The sequence below is a fragment of the Doryrhamphus excisus genome, linkage group LG16 (genome assembly GCF_037039965.1).
Source record: "Doryrhamphus excisus strain RoL-2023G ecotype Guam linkage group LG16, RoL_Dexc_Guam_v1.1, whole genome shotgun sequence".
Lineage (NCBI taxonomy): Eukaryota > Metazoa > Chordata > Actinopteri > Syngnathiformes > Syngnathidae > Doryrhamphus > Doryrhamphus excisus.
In genome coordinates this window covers 13,277,917-13,293,908 of record NC_136372.1, presented here as the reverse complement: position 1 = coordinate 13,293,908, position 15,992 = coordinate 13,277,917, and the positions used below count along the sequence as shown (strand labels likewise).

At 46.5% G+C, this 15,992-nt stretch overlaps 1 pseudogene across 1 annotated transcript; it reads left to right on the top strand.

Annotated features, from left to right (window-relative positions):
• Window positions 1-54: 54 nt before the first annotated feature.
• On the top strand, window positions 55-15,707 carry LOC131103336 (cytochrome P450 2K1-like; annotated as a pseudogene). Its single transcript, XR_013630042.1, has 14 exons — window positions 55-276; window positions 345-507; window positions 1,871-2,020; window positions 2,161-2,318; window positions 3,484-3,656; window positions 6,638-6,804; window positions 10,013-10,189; window positions 12,659-12,808; window positions 12,882-13,042; window positions 13,643-13,822; window positions 13,895-14,036; window positions 14,108-14,292; window positions 15,172-15,313; window positions 15,373-15,707. The product of XR_013630042.1 is annotated as a cytochrome P450 2K1-like (transcript).
• The last annotated feature ends 285 nt before the right edge of the window (window positions 15,708-15,992 follow it).

Here is a 15,992-nt window from a genome sequence, read left to right as displayed (position 1 = left end):
AAAACCCAAACAAAAGGAAGGAAGAGAGGGTCAGTATCGAAGACGTCCATAGCTCCTGCTGTCCAAACAATGTCTCCTTTGGAAGACTTTCTGGCCTTCCTCTTGTCCAGTTCTAGCAGTTTACTGGGCGGTGTGGCCGTGATGTTCTTCTTGGCTTTTGCCTCCAGGTTCGCCTTGCAGGTAACTCGGAAGGGGCCTCCAGGGCCAAGACCTTTGCCCTTGCTTGGCAACCTGCTGCAGCTCGATCTCAATAGGCTCCCGAAAAGCCTCTGTGAGGTAAATAAACACCGTATGCGACTAGTCCTCATGTTAATATCATGCACCACTCATAGGTCTTCTCTTAGCTCGCAGAACGATACGGCTCGGTGTTTACGGTCTACTTTGGCATCAAGAAAATGGTGGTCCTGGCTGGATACAAGACGGTGAAAGAGGCTCTGGTCGACCATGCAGAGGAGTTTGGAGAACGCCATGTCTACCCAATATTTGACGATATGAATCATGGTCACGGTAAGAGTATCATCCCTTAAACATGGGGTGTCCTAACTTTTTCCAACGAGGGTCATTGGGTGAAAAATGAAAGGACATGAATATTTAAAGGCTATACAAATTTCCCCACTGAGGGACGAATAAAGGCATATCTTAATCTTGGATATTACAAAATGACAACATTTCTTAAAAAAATGAAGCTTTTTTTCTCTGAATATTGGGGATTTTTCTGCTAACATTACATAGATTTTTCTTAGTCAAAGTATTTCTATTTAAAATAATTGCAAGGATATTTGAAGCCAGTTTTTGAAGTTGGCGTGCTTTCTAGTTTCATCCATAGCTGTAGATATAGATATAGATATATAAAAACAGGAATGACTGAATTGAAAAAGGGATCCATCCATCCATTTCCCTCCACTTATCCGGGTCCGGGACGTGGAAAGGGATAATTTACTGAAATTTAAAAATCTAATGTATATATTTCAAACAATTGTAAGGTGACATGTACATTTGTGACATCAGACACCAAGTCAAGGTTCTTTTGCAGCATTACATCATTCCAAAGCAACTTTAATGTCAATATTAGACCAATCAAATGAACCGTGAGGACTGTTTGCCGACATGAAGACATGCCAACTCCTACCAGCACGCCAGACATTATTTTTGTCTGTTTATCTTTGTGGGAAACAAATTTGATTCTATTTGACTTGAACCTTCATTTAATTTTAATTAATTTTTTGAAGTATATTTGTCGCTCAACACTTTGAACGCTATGAATTTTACTTCTGTTTTCAAACATAAAAGTGGCTAAATGAAGTAATATACGGCATTGAAAAGACATATTCCAAGACAGGAATGTTCCTATAATGAGACACACAAGCACCAGAACTGATCGCCAGGACAACAGGCTGATAATCCCTAATAAAAATCCACATAGCACCAGTCACTGTTGAAGCTACCATTCAGGGGTTCTGGAGACGAGAGCCCTAATTGAACCTCAGATTCAGGAGGAGCTGGTCGTGGGACTGTGGACCAGCTCTATATCATTTAACGGGTCCTTGAAGGTGCATGGACCTTGCCCAACCAAATCCTATGGTAGGTATTCCGGGAGTACGGGGTATCAGATCAGCTGATTGATCACCTGTATGATATGACCAGTGACAGAGTTTGGTCCGATTTTCCAGAAGTCGGATTCGTTCACCATGAGGGTTGTACTTCTTCATGACTGCTGGTTCCTCACCGATTCCTTCACTTTTATGACCGGAATTTGTGATCAGTATCTTTGTTATTTTCTAGCTTCTAAGCTTCCTCTTACATCTTACATGTTCTGCCTCTAGAAAATTCCTGCATGATGCAGGAGTTTTTTTAATGATGTGTTTCTTAGGAATTGTGTTTGCAAACGGAGACTCGTGGAAGGAACTGAGACGTTTTACCATCAGCACTCTGAGAGACTTCGGAATGGGTAAAAGACTCGCTGAAGACAAAATCATAGAGGAGTCCAAGCACCTGGTTCTCCTTTTTGATAAGTATGAAGGTAGGCCATCATCAAAGGATCTTGGACATCTTGGACAGTGGTTACTGTCAACATGTCAAACATACAAATTCGCCCCTTATTGGTGGAGATGGGTGACAGTTATGGCGACAGTCATCCCTCATCACTTCTCTTTTTTTCAGGGAAACCATTCGATACAAGTCCAGTGAGTAATGCCACGGCCAATGTCATCTGTTCCATTGTGTACGGGAGACGATTTGAATACAACGACACTCGATTCACCGCCATGGTGACACGAGCCAATGACACAATCCTCTTGCTTGGATCTCAGCAAACTCAGGTGAGGCTTTAGGTGTGGTTTTGTTTGCTTCAATGTCAAAAGTCATGCACCAAATGTGGAATCAACCACTTGAACCAGACAACAACAAAACCTCAGCCACAGCTCCGAGGCTATGACCATGAGTGGTGTGTCGGTCATGAACGAACCGGTCAAAAGAACTAGTACTTTTTTGGTGAACGGAATGAACAAGGTCACCGCCCCTAAAATACCCCTTCAGTCCATTCATTCATTCATTCATTTTCTATCCTCACGAGGGTCGCGGGGGTGCTGGAGCCTATCCAAGCTGTCTTCGGGCGAGAGGCGGGGTACACCCTGGACTGGTTGCCAGCGGGTCTCCTAGCTGTGAGGTCTGCGCGCTAACCACACGACCGCCGTGCAGACTCAGTTCAGTCCATTCAGTTGCTAATGCTTTTTGTTTTTGATTGGCTGGAGAGTCAGTTCACCGTTCCTTTTGCAGGGCGGGACTATCTGCGTGCTTGCCTGTCTTATCCTATCGTCGCGCCTCGCTCTGTGGGTGGGTGGGGTTAGTGGGTTAGTGGGGTTAGTCAGTCAGCTTGTCACTATCTGACCGACTTGTGAAGTCTACCTGGCTGACCGGGTCTATGCACAGGGGGAGATCAAAGGCTAACGACCATTCATTCATTCATTCATTTTCTACCGCTTTTTCCTCACGAGGGTCACGGGGGGTGCTGGAGCCTATCCCAGCTGTCTTCGGGCGAGAGGCGGGGTACACCCTGGACTGGTCGCCAGCCAATCACAAGGGACATATAGACAAACAACCATTCACACTCACATTCATACCTATGGACAATTTGGAGTCACCAATTAACCTAGCATGTTTTTGGAATGTGGGAGGAAACCGGAGTACCCGGAGAAAACCCACGCATGCACGGGGAGAACATGCAAACTCCACACAGAGATGCCTCGAGGGTGGAGGCTAACGACCAATTGATCCAAATGAACTGCTCTTTTTACTGAATCGGAATGATCCGGTTCACTGAAATGAACGGTTTTGCCCACCACTAATGACCACCACATAAACCCGGAAACGGAAGTGAAACCCGACCCCCCAAGACGCACGACCCCTTGGGGAAGTGTTGTGTGTGACCACAAAATGATGATTTTCCATCAAAAAAAAAATAATCACGATTGTCACTTCTTCTAGCTTTACAACAGCTTTAAATGGCTGTTCAGATGGGTTCAACACCGGCAGATGATTCTAGAGAGCCGCGATGCAAACGTCCAGGACATAAAGGACCAGCTGGCCAAAGTGAAGGAGAACCTGAACCCTGAAGTGTGCAGGGGGCTTGCCGACTGCTTCTTTATACGCAAGCAAAAAGAGCAGGTTTGTCAATTCTTTCAATTGAGTGCTGCTATATCTTTTTTATGTGAAATGTTTGTCCATTCTTGCTTCCCCTTTGTTGAGCAGAACCACTTCACCGACAACAACCTGGTTTTTGTCGTGGCCAATCTCTTAGCAGCAGGAACGGACGCCAGTGGTACCACACTAAGATGGGCCATTCTCTTGATGGCCAAATATCCCCAAATCCAAGGTATTCCATCACGGTGCTTCTTTACAAGTCGTATTTATATTGGAGCCCAACAAACTCTGCCTAGCAACAAGTAATCACGCAAAGCTAGCTTTCGGATGATTAAGCCGTCTATTCTTCCCATTATCCGAGTTTGGCAGCAGTTTGTCCAGCTCCTCCCAGCGGATCCCAAGGTGTTCTCAGGCCAATTGAGACATAGCCACGTTTACATGAGGAGATTTTCCTCTTTCCGAATGGAATCTTTCCTGAATGATGTACCAGAAAACAGTGTATACATGGAAAGGAATATTCCAATCTCCTGTCTACATGCACCGCTATAATCAAACGGAATAGTCAATGGGGCATGCGCAGTAAAACGTAAACAATATCACGTGATTCATTGAAATTTGGACTGCTCGCCGCCATTTTCAAAGCCTGAGAGACGTCTGCGTGTTACGTCACAGCTGAGCATGCGCTGAAAGAACGCACCCTGACAACTTTCCGATTGAGGTATCTTGTACCCGCTCAATCGGAATGTTGTCAGTGGAAAGGGGAAAGGAATATTCCACCCCTGTGAATCCGATTATATATTAATTCGGATTGGCACTTGAGGTGTATACAAGTGCAAATAACCTGAATGGAATTGGAATATTTGGGTCCATGTATACGTGGCCTCTACATGTCCTGGGTCTCCTACTGGTTGGATGTGCTCTGAACACCTCCCTTGGGAGACATTCGGGAGCTGTCCTGACCAGACACCTCACCTGGCTCTTCTCAGTGTAGGGGAGCATTGGGTTTCTCCCAGATGATGGTCCTTCTCACCTCATCTCTGGTACCTTGTACCTGTGATCTGGTCCTTCGGGTCACTACTCAAAGCTCATGACGACAGGTAAACGTGGGATAATTGACAGCTTCCACTTCACCAAAACAGACCAACGCAGAGTCCACATAACTGCAGATGGTGCACCAATGCACCCGTCCATCTTGCATAAAGTCTCATCCCCAACTCAGGAGATGCCACTCCACCCTTTTTCCTGCGAGAACTTCATGGACTTGGAAGTGCTGATTCGGACTGTTAATCTGTTAATCCAAGAGACTTTATTTTAGACGTGATCGTCTGCAGTCAAATATTTATCTATTTCCGTGAAGATCGGGTCCAGGAGGAACTGAGCAGGGTGATCGGAAGCCGCCAGGTTTGCATGGAGGATCGCAAGAACCTTCCCTACACCAACGCTGTCATCCACGAGACGCAGAGGTTTGCCAACATCGCATCCATAACCATTCCTCACCAAACCAGCCAGGACGTCACCTTCCAGGGCCACTTCCTTGAAAAGGTTGGCTTCTTTCTTTGTTGGCTCGCTACATAGTTTGGACGTACGGTATAATGTCATCTCCTCCACAGGGCACCATTATTTTGCCTTTACTTATGTCTGTCCACTATGATAAGAGTGAGTGGGAGACGCCAAACACCTTCAACCCTTCCCACTTCCTGGATAAGGAGGGTAAATTCATCAAGCAGGATGCCTTCATGCCCTTCTCTGCAGGTACAACCTCTCAAGTCTGTAAAATGTAAACAAAGTTGGTTGAAAAACATGGCCGCCATGAAGCAAAACATCAAGTCTACTGATTCTCTTGAAGGCCGCAGGGCTTGTCTCGGCGAAGGTCTGGCCCGGATGGAGCTCTTCCTCTTCTTCACCACGCTCCTTCAGCGCTTTCGCTTCACACCGCCACCCGGGATGTCGGAGGACGAGCTGGATTTGACGCCAGTGATGAGCATGTCGCTCAAACCGTTGCCTCACCAGCTGTGTGGTGTCAGTCGCCGCTGATTCAAACTGCTGTTATGTCCGCCTCATCATGGTGCCTTTGATGCATTTCCAATCCAATCTAACTTTATTTGCACTTTAAAAAACCAGCGCAGTGGACTAAAGTGCTGTACAGAATAGTTTAGAGTTATAGTTTATATTATGGTTTATAAAAGCACAAAAGGCAACAAAGTGTGTCTAAAACGTCTAAATCAAAATGAATACATAAGAAACATGTTTCAAAATAAGAGCCTGGATAAACAACAATAAGAACAGACTCATTGTGCAGGTATTTCTGGAGGTGTGTGTGTGAATGCGTAATTGTCACTGAGAATGTATGAAAGGAGAGGGACCCAGCAGACCCCGCCCCCCACCACCGGAGAACCACTGACCCCACCGCCCCGGGGAGACCAGCAAACAGCCGCAGAAAGACAATCCCGACCAGAAACAGAACCAACCCCCGATACAGGTGAGAGACCACACCCCACAAGGGACCAGAGGCACCCCCGACAGCCGGGAAAAAGAAGCCCGCTCGCAGCCGCAGGCACCGCCCCCCCCCCCCCCCCCCCACGCCACCAATCACCCAGGCCACCCTAAACTCAACCACCGACACAGGACTGCCCTGCTCAGGGATGGAGGAGGCAAGGCCCACCCACCCCATGGAGGCCCAGGTAGCAAAGATGGAAGGTGTTCCATCTAGTTGAGAGACATAGTCTCTCCAATGTGTCTTGGGTCTTTCCCTTCCTTTTTGTCAAACCGTCTGTCCGTCTTGTGTTTGACTATGACATAGAACGGGCTAAAGGCAAAGTTGCCTTGTGTGTGTTGAACTCATTAACCATTTACACAAGGATCAAATATCCAAATATTCATTTAAATAAAGGGGGAACACCTGGAGGAACACTGCAGGAAAGAAAAGAGTGGAAGTCTTCCTCTCTTGTGTTCCTGCTGTCCAAACAATGTCTCCTTTGGAAGACTTTCAGGCTTTCATCTTGTCCAGTTCTAGCAGCGTACTGGGCGGTGTGGCCATGATGTTCCTCTTGGTTTTTGCCTCCAGGTGTTTCACTTTGCAGGAACCTATGAAGGGGCCTCCAGGACCCAGACCTTTGCCTTTGCTTGGCAACCTGCTGCAGCTCGATCTCAAGAGGCTCCACCTTAGCCTTTAAGGTAAATAAACACCGTATGCAACTTGTCCTCATGCTAAACTCATATACCGCTCATTGCTCTTCTCTTACGGCTCGGTGTTTATGATCTACATTTTCACCAGGAAAGTGGTGGTCCTGGCTGGATACAAGACGGTCAAGGAGGCTCTGGTCAACCATGCAGAGGATTTTGGAGAACCCAATATTTCACAAGCTGAATCAGGGTCAGGGTCTTAATCTGTCCGCCACAATGAAGTCAGGATAGACGAGTCAGTGGATGGTGGTTCTTTCTCAGGGACGAAGCGCGGGAGCAGGTAGCGGCGGATATTACACACACACCTGATGTGTGATGCTGTGGAGAAGCAGGTTGTGCAGAGGGGCATGGTTGCTCACCATGAAGGCTGGAGATCCAAAGGCCATTTCTGTGGTGGCCCGTGTGACTCAGGAGTACAAACGGCGTACAAGGGGTCTGGTGGACTGCTTCTTCATGCAAGCAAAAAGAGGTTTGTCGACTCTTTCAATGGAGTGCTGCTATATTTCTAATTTGATGTTAAATGTGTGGTCATTCTCGCTCCCACCCGGATCTATCGGATGAGCAGAACCACTTCAGTGAGGACCACATGGTCCATGTCGTGCTCAACCTCTTTGCTGCAGGCACGGACACCACTTCCACCACACTAAGATGGGCCTTGCTATTGATGGTTAAATATCCCCTAATACAAGGTATTGTTTCCAACAAGTTTGTCTGAGGCAATGATTGGGAAGCTGGTATTTGTTGTCAATAAGTCAGCCTGTTCTATGTTCCTATGTTCTATGTCCCTGTTCCTTGGAGCAGGTCCCATTCCTGCATTGTTTGCACTTATGATTGCACGCTGCAATGGCATATTTGACTTGCCCTATGGCAGCCACACCCACTTGGCTATATGTCAGTGAGTTTGATGTTTTAATGAAACAGGAATTGCAAAGAAAAGAGAAAGAGAGCGCTCTAATGGAAACAATGTCGCCTGTTTGACATGAAGGTCACATGATGGAAATGGAGCGTATGCATGTGTTCTTGTTTTTACGTAAGGATTGTGGACGATGGGCAACATGCCCAAGTGCCAAACACCTCTAGTGTGTAGATTAGGTAGTTAATATTAGTCTCCCAGATAAAAAAGCTGAGCAAAGGTCCAATAATTAATACCACGCCTGGCTTTGGTATGATTGAAGGACTTCATAAATTCCCTCATGTTGACTCGATAATTATTCCCAAAATACATTGGAAGAGAATATCTGCTGTCTTGTTGAAAAGGAACAAAAACACTAAAAAAACAGAACCTTCATTCACGTTCATTCCTCAACTGGCTGCATGTATGGTATGTTCATTCATTCATTCATTTTCGACTGCTTTTTCCTCACGAGGGTCGCGGGGGTGCTGGAGCCTATCCCAGCTGTCTTCGGGCGAGAGGCGGGGTACACCCTGGACTGGTCGCCAGCCAATCACAGGGCACATATAGACAAACAACCATTCACACTCACATTCATACCTATGGACAATTTGGAGTCGCCAATTAACCTAGCATGTTTTTGGAATGTGGGAGGAAACCGGAGTACCTGAAGAAAACCCACGCATGCACGAGGAGAAAATGCAAACTCCACCCAGAGATGGCCGAGGGTGGAATTGAACCCTGGTCTCCTAGCTGAGAGGTCTGCGCGCTAACCACTCGACCGCTGTGCCACGTATGGTTTGTTCATGTCCAGAATTCTGATGATCACAGTGGTGGATGAGGAGGAAATGTAGCTGTTGGTACTGTGGAGAGTGACAGGAAAACGCATACGAGAGTTTAATAGCGCGACGTTGGGACCGAGTCCTGCTGTCAGTGTGCTATGGTTAGCAATAAAGTTTAAAAAAAAGCATCAGACTCTGTGTTGCAGCTTGCTGCTCACACTTTGTAAAGGAGACGTTGAGATGATACTTTATCACAACAAAGCCATAGAGTCACAATCTATCATAAGCCAAACTGATATCGTTTATCACCCCTTCCCTTTACACGCAATGTCCACCCACATATCAGCATTCAAGTTATATTATATATTATCATGATTGTGAACCCGGACTGCACGGCGGCTGTGTGGTTAGCGCTCAGACCTCACAGCTAGGAGACCCCGGTTCAATTCCACTCTCGGCCATCTCTGTGTGGAGTTTGCATGTTCTCCCCGTGCATGTGTGGGTTTTCTCCAGGGACTCCGGTTTCCTCCCACATTCCAAAAAAAATTCCAAAAAGAAAGTGTGTTTCAATAGAAGAAACAGATGTAAACTCAGCTTATTTTCAGATCTATGAAGAACAGCCTTTTTTTTCCTACTCTCTGGTCTAAAACGGGGGTGTCCAAAGTGCAGGCCAGGGGTATTTTACTGCCAAAGCTTATTTTTATTGGTCCACAGCACATTTTAAAACTATAATTTCACAAGAAAACTACTGAATTTTATGTCTTGTTATTCACTGGTTGATACTCCGGTTTCCTCCCACATTCCAAAAACATGCTAGGTTAATTGGCGACTCCAAATTGTCCATAGGTATGAATGTGAGTGTGAATGGTTGTTTGTCTATATGTGCTCTGTGATTGTCTGGCCACCAGTCCAGGGTGTACCCCGCCTCTCGCCCGAAGACAGCTGGGATAGCCTCCAGCGCCCCCCGCGACCCTCGTGAGGAAAAGCAGTAGAAAATGAATGAATGAATGATTGTGAAGCCTTCCTGTGTCGTTGCCTCAAAAACAAACCTTGACTCAGAAAGTGAAGCAGTGCCAACTGAAGACAATCATATTTTTCACCTTACATGCCTCCACGACCTTTGGATCTTATTTTTATCTATTTATTTTGCTGCGTCATTCAACACACCCACCGGTGTGTGATTGGAGGACTGCATCCTACTGATCATTGACAGAGAGCAACTGAGCGTGTCCAGTAAGTGTGTTTGTGAAGGAAGGTGCGTGCCCTGCCACAACATGTTTGAAGAGCTCCTGCAGGCTCCTGCGTTGTCCTCCTTGTTGGGGATCCTCGCAGGCTTGCTGGTCATCCACCTTTTGTACTCCAGTTGGACTTTCCAAGCTAAACACACGCATCCTCCTGGGCCCAGATGTCTTCCTTTGCTTGGTAACCTGCTTCAGGTGGATCTCTCCAGGCTTGATCAGTCCCTTTTTAAGGTGAGTCCTTAGTATGTTTACCTACAAGACTGTCCCAATCTAAGCCTTATTTCTTTAGCTGTCTAAAAAGTATGGACCAGTCTTCACCCTCCACTTGGGACTCAAAAAGATTGTGGTCCTAGCTGGAAGCAAGACAGTCCGACAAGCTCTCATAAACCATGCTGAGGAGTTTGGAGACCGAGAATCCAGTCCTCTATTCCATGATTTCACCAAAGGGAATGGTAAGTCTTTCTTATGTCAATAGAGTTGTTGAAAACAGTTGTCCAAATCTGTGTGCTTCATAATGAATTTTAAAAATGTAGACATTAGAATACTGTAGCTGCATCTGCGTGTTGCTAGATGCAATTGTGTGTGACACAAAGTCTGATAAAAGTAGAGGGAGAGCCAAAAACAGCAGCAACAAGAATTCCCAAAACAACAACAGTGACAAACAGAACAGTTAAATGTCAATGATGGCTAAGGGTCACACTGGAGATGATATCAGTGAAATGAAACAGTCCAACTTACCAGTAGCAATAGTAACGGTGAAGACATGACCCATGATAGTAAACACAATTGGAACCATACGGTTACAGTAATTAAAATCTCACTGCTTGACATCATTATTACTGTAATAATAGCATACAAATACTATATAAACATCAGGGATAAGATAGTAGATTGTATAGAGAAGCACCCATGTGCTGTGAGTGTCCATATGGAGGTGTGTTGTGTATGTGAATGCGAGTGTGTGAATATGTAATTGTCACTGAGAATGACAAAAGGAGAGAGACTGCCTTCTACCACCCAGCAAACCCCGCCCCGCGCAGCCAGGTCAAGCCCCCACCGCCAGAGATCCTCCGGCCCCGTGGGTGCGGGCAAAGCCAGGGCCGACTCCCCAAGACCCACCCCCAAAGCAACTCCCCGAAGAGACCAGCAAGAGGCCATGGAGGAGCAATCCCAACCGGCAACAGGGCGCCAGCAGGCCGGAGGAGAGCCGCACCCCCGAGACCAGCGGGAGACCATACCCCACTAGGGCAGAAGGGCATCGAAGGCCACACACCCGTGGGCACAGGGGCGCCCCCGCCGGCCGGAAGGGAGCCCGTCCACGGCCGGAGGCACCGCCTCCCGCCCCCCACACACCCCCAGGAAGCAGAACCAGGCCCGCCCCAGGCAACCCCAGGCCTGACCACCGACATAGGACCGCCCAGGCCAGGACAGAAGAGGCCCGGGCACACTGCCCCATGGAGGACCGGGCGGTAGAGATGGAACGCCCTACGCCAGACCCCCGCAGGGCCCCCCCCCCGTATATCTATATGGCCATATACCCACATACGCACCCACACACACATATACATATATATATATATATATATATATTTATATATATAATTATAATAAAACTATCCCAGCTGACTTCGAGCGAGATGCAGGGTACACCCTGGACTGGTCGCCAGCCAATCACAGAATTATGACTTTATTCCCATAATATTTTGACTTTATCCTTGGAACATTTGAATTTTTTCCGCAACGTAATTTTCCAAAAATCATTACTTTATTTGTCGTTTTGTTTATCATAATATTGCCACTTTAACATCTTTAAAAATCTTTAACATTTCAACTTTACATTAGTAAAATTACATTTTTCTCTTTAAAAAAATTCTGGTTCATTACAACTTTTTTTCTCTAAATATTTAGACAAAATAGTGCTGATTTTTCATTTTTTTATGCTGTTTTTTAAATTTTTTTTTTTTTTTCTTCCACCCATCTGCTTCGGTTTATCTGAGGTCTTATTGTGGGGGCAGCAGCTTAAGCAGGGAAGACCAGAGACTTAGTCTCGCCAATGCGTTCTGGGTTTTCCCCAAGGCCTCCTGCCAGTCAGATGGGCCCTGAACACATCATCCTCAGCGGCATCCTCACCAAATGGCGGAGCCACCTCATCTGGCTCCCTTTAGTATCAAGGAGCAACACTTCAACTCCAAGTTTCCAGATGATAGACCTTCTCACCGTATCTCGATGGGAGAGCTTGTGAGTGAGGGTAGGAACGTCGATGGAACCGGTAAATTGAAAGCTTTGCCTCTTGGCCACAATGGACAGATGCATATCTCCATCACTGCAGACGCCGCACCAATTTCAAGGTTCCAGCCTTCTCTCACTTGTGAACAAGACGCTGAAGTACTTAAAACTCCTGGGCAAGAACCATGGATGCGGACTTCGGAGGTGCTGATTCTCATCCCGACTGCTCCACACTCGGCTGTGAACCAATCCAGTGAGAGTGGAAGGTCATGGTTCGGTGAAGCCAGCAGGACCACATGTTGTTTTCTTGAGAGCTATTGGTGAGCTCATTGGAGGGGAGGGGGGGGCCCATGTTGCCTCTTTGGGGTGTGCCCGGCCGGTCCCCATGGGTGCAGGCCCAGCCACCAAACACTCGTCATCATGGCTCCAGAGGAGGGCCTCTGTGACCCACGTCCAGGCAAAGCAAAACTAGGTCAATTTATCTTCCTCATCATGGAGCCCTATTTCATCTATCAGCTGTCTCGCCCCTCACTCGGGAGCTGTTTGTGGTTGCCCCTACGATCATTGGGACACAGAAACAATACGGTGATAGCTCAGAGAGGGGCGAGGAGTCATTTTCTTAATTCTAAATTAAAATAAGATGTAATCCCAAAGGTTATATCTGTCTCTGAAACACACTTGGCACTTTCTTACAGGCATCGTACTCTCCAATGGTGAGTCCTGGAAAGAAATGAGGCGTTTCACTCTAACAACCCTGAGAGATTTTGGGATGGGAAAGAGGCTCAGTGAGCAGAAAATCATTGAGGAGTGTCAATACCTGACTGAAGAGTTTGGAAAACATGAAGGTAACCTTTTTTTTTATGAAATCCACATAGTTTTTTTTCTGTCCTTTCCTATGTATTCTGTCTTTCCTTTCAGGTAAAGCCTTTGACACCAAAATTCCAATCACTTATGCAACTTCAAATATCATTTCGGCCACCATCTTCGGAAAGAGGTTTGGCTACAAAGATCCGGTTCTACGAGATATGTTGGTCAATGATCAAGAGGCCACCCGTCTGGCTGGATCACCTTCCATCCTGGTACTACACCAACCCATTGTGTACTTAAAAAGATGACCCAATTCTATTCAAACTGTATTATAAAAGGCAGCACTATTGTTTTGGTGTCAGAACCCAATATAACATTCATTCATTCATTCATTTTCTACCGCTTTTCCTCACGAGGGTCGCGGGGGGTGCTGGAGCCTATCCCAGCTGTCTTCGGGCGAGAGGCGGGGTACAACCTGGACTGGTGGCCAGCCAATCACAGGGCACATATAGACAAACAACCATTCACACTCACATTCATACCTATGGACAATTTGGAGTCACCAATTAACCTAGCATGTTTTTGGAATGTGGGAGGAAACCGGAGTACCCGGAGAAAACCCACGCATGCACGGAGAGGCCCGAGGGTGGAATTGAACCCTGGTCTCCTAGCTCCCAATATAATCTTTGTAAAAAATATATAAATATATATACTTGCCACAGTTTTCAAAATTTGAGACAGCAACTGTGAAAAGGTAAAAAAAAAAAGTAATAATTTTTACCCACAAATCTAACTTTAACAGCAAAATATATAGTAAAAGGGTAAGATAGAAAATGCAGCAAAGACAATCATGTCCATTTGCTTCATGACAGATCTACAATGTCTTTCCATGGCTGGGCCCTTGGATTAAAAACTGGAGGGATTTAATGAGAGCTATGGAGAATAACAAGCAGCTTGTATTGCAATTAATAAACAGTCTAAAGGAGACTTTCAACCCTGACATATGTCGCTGCTTCATCGATGCTTTCTGGACACGTAAGCTAAACCTGGAGGTAGGACATCCTCATCTTTACACCTCTCCTCAATGAAAGAATGCATGTAGAACATATCTGTTGTTTTTTTAGGAGTCTGACATCCAGGGGTTACATTACCATAATGAAAACCTGGTCTACAGTGTGATGGATTTATTTGGTGCTGGAACTGAAACAACATCTAATACCCTTCGCTGGAGTCTACTTTTAATGTCCAAGTACCCTCAAATACAAGGTACAAATCATCATAATAATGCATGGAAAAAAAAGAGGCAGGCATGACTATCAGTGTTCCTTCTCCTGCAGATCGGGTTCAGGAGGAGCTGAGCAGGGTGGTGGGAGTCCGTCAGGTCCAGATGGAGGACAGGAAGAACCTGCCTTACACCGACGCAGTCATCCATGAGACTCAGAGGCTGGCCAACATTGTCCCCATGTCGATCAGTCACAGCACCAGCAGAGATGTCACCTTCCAGGGATACTTCATCGAAAAGGTCAGCTGCTCCATCCGTCTATCTTGGGTAGCCTAAGACGAGAAGCCTATCCTAGACTTCCCATTCCGCAGCTGCTTCGCCAAGATTCCTGTGGACCCTGGGGCATTCCCAGGCCAGGTGGAGAGATAGGCTATCTCCAATGTGTCTTTGGTCTTTCCTGAGGCCTCCGTCTGGTCAGATGTGCTACAAACACCTCCTCAGGGAGGCGTCTGGGAGGCATCCTGACCCACGATCTTGTCCTTTCAGGACCTAAAAGGGCAGGAAAACAGACAGATGAGGAAACTGAGAGCTTTGGCTTGGGGTTCAGATCCCTCTTCACCACGACGGACCGATGCAGAGCCTCAAGGAAGACTTGGTCCATAACTCCATGACCAGGACGAGCTGTGTAGTTTTATCATGGTTGTGGAATTGTATACAGTCATAATGTCCAGTGGATTTTATCCACTGAGGAGCTTTTCAACCACCTCGCCGACCTCAGTCTCAAGATAGGAGAGTCCACCGTGGAGTTCGCAGGCACTGCTGGGATTGAGGATGTCCTACCATCTGTCCACAACATCTTGAGTTGAGGACAGCAGCACACCCTCCCCGTGACATGGTGTCCACAGTGTATTGTTTCCCTCTCATGAAATGGTGGAAAAGAATCTCTTTGAAGCCGTCCAGAAGTCGTTTCTCCATGGTCTCCTTGAACCGCTTGGCCTGCCAGGACCTGTCAGCTCCCTCAGGAATTCCATGGGCCAAAAAGGCCTTTTATGGCTCCTGCTTGATGGAATTTGTCACCGCTGATGTGGTTCTGGGATTGCCGCCACGACAGGCACCGACCATGAAGGTTTCCAATCAAGTAAATAATACTTTGTGTTTTTTGTGACTTTGTCCACCCAGGGGACCACTGTGGTCCCTCTGCTGACATCTGTCCTCTATGATGAGACTGAATGGAAGACACCAAACACCTTCAACCCTTCCCACTTCCTGGATGAGGAGGGTAAATTCATCAGGAGGGATGCCTTCTTACCCTTCTCTGCAGGTACAACCACTCTTTCCTTGTTTAGCCACTTTTTAGCCTCACTGACATTCGCTTTACAGGCCGCAGGGCTTGTCTAGGTGAAGGTCTGGCCCGGATGGAGCTCTTCCTCTTCTTCACGCACCTCCTCCAGCACTTCCGATTCACCCCCGCACCTGGGATTTCGCCGGAAGAGGTGGATTTGACGCCGGTGGTGGGCTTCACAGCCAGTCCGTCACCTCACCAGCTGTGTGCTGTGAGTCGCCACTGAGGAGGAAATCCAAAAGGAAAATCTCACAGCTTTGCACTCTCTTTGTCAATGATTAACATCACAGTGGACTGTATGGGTATGAATGATCTTGAATAAAGGAACTTGTTTAAAAAAGTTAAAGGTTACAATAATTCACATTTCTTTGGTTTTATTTGTGAATTATTTCATGTATGAATTATTTCATAGGTAATAACTAAACCAGAAAGTGTGTGTTTATATGTATTGAATGTACACTTGTGGTGATATTTAGTATATTAAGTTTATGACCCATCCAGTGGCTGATGACCAGTCCAGGGTGTACCCCGCCTCTCGCCCAAGGTCAGCTGGGATGGGCTCCAAAAAATTATTACTAGGTTGGGGGTCTGGGGGTGGCAGGTGCCTGCCTGGATTGCTATGAGTTTAGTGGTCAAAATATTTGCGCACAGACCTCAC